Here is a 5,118-nt window from a genome sequence, read left to right as displayed (position 1 = left end):
ACATTGGCAGGAACACTAATGCAGTCAGATTGAGGAGAGCTGAAATGGTTTTTCTGGAGGTAAAGAAACTGGCAACTTGATTTTAAGGCAGTGGAATACCATGAAATCAAGGGATAAGAGAGCAGTTATTGGATCCAGCATATTTAGTGCAACTAATCAAACCAAGGTCAGCAGTTGGTAGAAGCTATGAAGTGAAAAGATATCCTTCCATGACAGGTTCTGAAAAATATTGTCCACTGACACATAAAATGACTGTATTTGTGTTTAGGTTTTGCAGAAAGGCACGGCACAGTTCAGTAATTCTTGCAACCATGAACAGTTAAACTGTCTTAATAAGCAGTTTCAAAAATGAAAAAAAATATAGAAAAGACATATTGTTTGACAAATAAGTATGGCTTAAATCTAAATGCCTTGCTACTACAGATTCTGGTATTCTCCTATTCATTTCTTTGATGGATTTATTGAATTACAGTTTGTTCCATTTCATGCCTAAGACCATACAAGTTATTTTAGATAGCATGCTTGGAAAACATATATACATGTGTATGTGTGTATAGATAGATAGATAGATAGATAGATTAATGATAGCTAGATATATGATAGCTAGACATATGAGGTCTCATTTTAGCCATTTAAGTTTTCCTACTTGAGTTAATTCATTGTTTTTAAATTAAAGATCTGTCTCTTGAAAAATTATTTCTGGTTTTGTTATTTTTTGCTCATGCATAAACCATAGGTATACAAAGTGATGTAAAGTGCTGTGTTTGAAAGTTTAGCTATTTGAAGTTCTAAGATAAATTCATAAAAATATGCATAATCATACAATAAAAGCTAAGCACAAATTTTAAAAGTGTTCATAGTCCCTCAAGAATTCAGTTAGAAATGACTTTGGGTCAAATATGTTTTTAAAAATTCAAAAAGGAGTAAGAAGATGTATGAAAGGGACATAGGTGAGCATATCCCAGGAGAGAAGTCTGACATGAGCACAGGTCTGCAGTCAGATTGCTACAAGTAAGATTTGGCTTCAAATAAGCTGCTTGATAACATTTGCAAATGTCTATATGTTAATTTGAAGATGCTTAAATATTCAATTCAGTAAATTTAAACCTTATTTTGCCCTATATTCAGGTGCCCATTTTTCCTACTAAAGAGAAATCCAGATGTGCAAATCATACAAACAGATAGCAAGGTATTGTATCTCACTTAAAGAGCAGATTTTTCTATTAGTACACTCCTAATTTTCCTTAAATGCATTCCTTGGTGTAAAGAAAATAAAGAGATACCCTCTTCAGTCATACATCATTGTATGTGAGGCTCTTAATCTATGTACCTAAGCCACATATTTCTTTTCTTTCCTTTCCTTTTTCATTGATTCCCAAAGAATCAATGACCAGTAAAGAAATAGACAAATAAACTGAATAGAAATTTTTCAATGGAAGAAGTTCAAATTGCCAAAAAATAAAAACACATGAAGAAATACTCAATATCCCTGGCCATAAACAAAATACAAATAAAACCACATTGAGAGTCCACCTTGCTCCTGTGATAGTGGAACTACTTTATGGAACTAAGGGAAAGAGAGAAAAGAAAATAGAATGATAGAGCACCAATAATATCACATAAGATGTGAAGGTAAAGGATATAAGGATGTATATTGAGAGCTGTTGAAAAATGGAAAGTTTGATGTAAAGGGGTAAGGGAGAGTAATGGAAAGAGTTGAATGGAACAAAGTAACTTATATCTTCAGTGGGCATACATTGAAAAACTCCTTTCACAATCAACTTAAATATTAATAATGAAAGATAGGACTGTAAAATAGGTACAGTGTGTGTTTGGGGGTTACTAGTGGGAGGGGAGAGGATGAATGAAGGAGATTAAGATGAGGGTATATGGTGGATTACTTCATATACCTGCATATGAAATAGAATAAAGAAACCTCTCATAACTGCTTTAAGTGGGACGGGGAGGGTGTTGAAGGGGAGAGACAATGGGGGTAATCTAACTAATGTACAATATAAGTCTAATCAGAATTGTCATTATGAATCCTCCCCTGTATAATGAGTATATTCTAATAAAAAATTTATTTAAAAAAATAGAATGGCTATCATTAGGAACACAAACAACAACAAATGTTGGCAAGGATGTGGGGGAAATGAACCTTACATACTGTTGATCAAAATGCAAATTAGTACAACCACTATGGGAAGTGGCTGCCCAAAAAACTAAAAATAGAACTACTATATGATCCATCAATACCACTCCTGGGCCACAAATCCAAACAAATCTAAAGAAGGATACAGTAAATGCACTTGCACACCCATGTTTATTTTGACATCATTCACAATAACCAAGCTATGGAAACAGCACAGATGCCCTACAAGTGATGAATGGATTAAGAAAATGTGATATATGTATATATATACATATATATATATATGAAATATTAGTCATCTGTAAAAAAGAATGAAATTCTGTCACTCACAGGTAAATGAATAGAACTGGAAAACATTATGTTAAGTAAAGTAAGCCAGGTTCAGAAAGACAAAGGTCATGTATTTTCTCTCATATGTTAAAGATAGATTCAAATATAAATATATATACATATATATAAATATATAATTAATATAATTTATTTATAATAAATTAATAATTAATAATATTAATATTAAATTATTAATATATTTATTAATATTAAACATATAATATTAATATTAATGTTAAATATATTTAATTAATATTAAATTATTAATATATTTGTTAATTTATAATTAATATACATATATAATTAATATATAAATAAATATATTTATATATACATATATATATACATATATATATGTATATATATGTATATATATATGTATATATGAGGGAAAAAAAGAGAATGATAGTGAATGACATTGAAATACATCGCATCTGTATAGGAACAAGACATAAAGAAACACTGAAAACGGCTGAACAATATGGTATACGAGAAAAGAGTTAGAAAGAATAAGAGGAGGTTAGAGTGATTAAAATACAATATATTTATAAGTAAAATACCAAGGCAAAACCACACTAATAAATGAAGCAACACTTAAACAATGAAAGGTACAAATATAGAGCAGGACATGTTAAGGGGATGGTACTAACAGAAGGTGGGATGTAAATGAAGAGGGTAATATGTTTCATGTATTTTCTACACATGTTTGAATATGGAACTCTGAAACCTGTCAAAGTCATTTTAAGAAGGGGAAGGAAGAAGAGGGAAAACAATGGAGGGGATGAACCAAATCAGGATATGCTATAAGCAAATATGGAAACATCACAAGGAAACCTCCTGCATAACTATTATAAACTAATAAAAAACATTTAAAAAATCATCACAACAACTCAACAAGTGAATTCAAAGGTAAATTATTGGTCAAAATGTCTGGGAAAGAATTCAGAATGCTACTGTTAAATATGATTAGTGACCTCAAAGAAGATCTAAATAAATGGGTAAATGAAGTTAAGAAATCAGTCTAAGATCTAGACAAAAAAGTCAGCAACATGGAAGAGAAATTCAGCAAAGAAGTGAAATTATGAAAAATAATCAAGTAGGAATATTAGAAATGAAGACCTCAATAAATCAAATAAAAACCACAGTGCATAGCCTTATCAGCAGAGAAGATCAAACAGAAGAAAGAATATCACAGATGAAGGACAAGATTGAGGAGGTATTGTACATAAACAATCATGAAGAAAAAATAATGAATACACATGCACATAACATACAAGAACTTTGAGGCACAATCAAAAGACCAAACCCAAGAATTCAGAGTGTGGAGGAAGGAGCTGAAATACATAAAATTTCCCAAGTCTATATAATGAAATAGGTACTCATGTATAGGAGACATTTTAACTCCAAATACACATGACCAGAAAAGAACAAGCCTATGCTATATCATAATTAGAATGCCAAAATGAGAGAACAAAGAAATGATACTGAAAGCTGCAAGAGTTTTTAAAATGCTTCCTTACATACAAAGTTAAACACTAAGGATCACCTCAGATCTCTCAGCACAAACTGTAACAGCCAGGAAAGCATGGAGCAATATAATATCTCTGAGAGAGAAAAAAATGCCAAGAATACTATACCCAGCAAAACTGTCCTTCAACCTTGATGGAGAAATATGAACTTTCCAGGATTAGGACAAGCTAAAGTGGTTCATGTGCACAAATCTGCAATATGATGATACTCAAGGGAATAATTCACACACAAGAGGAAGAAAATCAATCCACAATCATGAGAGGTCAGGAAAAACTAAAACTCACATGGGTAATTAATGAACCCATGAGAAATAGAAATATCAAGCAAGATCAAATCATTAGTCGAACAAAACCTGAAGATGAACAGTGCCAAAAGTCATGAACAATCAATACAAGACTCTACCTGCAATAGCAGCAATAGAAACACAGGAATCAGTAAATGCCTCTCATTCCTAACCCTAAATGGAAACAAACTTAATTCTCCAATCAAAAACATAGATTATCTGATTGGATCAAAAAGTGAGATCCATCAATCTGTGTTCTACCAAGAAACAAACCTCACAACCACAGACACACAAAAACTAAAAGGGAAAGGTTGGAAAAAGATATACCATCATCTGGAAATCAAAAGCAAGCAAGCTATTCTCACATCAGACAGAGAAAATTCTATGTAAAAATCAGTCAGAAGGGATAAAAAAGGTCACTACATCCTAGTAAAGGGAACACTCCAGCAAGAAGATATAACAATTTCAAATATATATGCACTGAACATTAGTACCCTCCAAGTTCATAAAATAAACACTTCTGAGCATGAAGGAACAGATAGGTCCAGATAAAATAATAGTAGGAGATATCAACACCCCACTCTCATCAATAGACAGCACATTCAAACAAAAAATGAACAAATATTCCTAGAATTAAACAATATCATGGGCAAAAAAAACCACATGGTCATCTCATTAGATGCAGAAAAAGCCTTTGAGAAAATTCAACATTCTTTCATGATAAAAACTGAAGAAACTAGGAATAGAAGAAACATTTTCAGCACCTTAAAGGTTACTTATCACATCATACTAAATGGAAAAAAACTGGAACCATTTCCTCTGC

Source organism: Castor canadensis, chromosome 6, assembly GCF_047511655.1.
Source record: "Castor canadensis chromosome 6, mCasCan1.hap1v2, whole genome shotgun sequence".
Lineage (NCBI taxonomy): Eukaryota > Metazoa > Chordata > Mammalia > Rodentia > Castoridae > Castor > Castor canadensis.
This window is presented reverse-complemented; position numbering follows the sequence as displayed.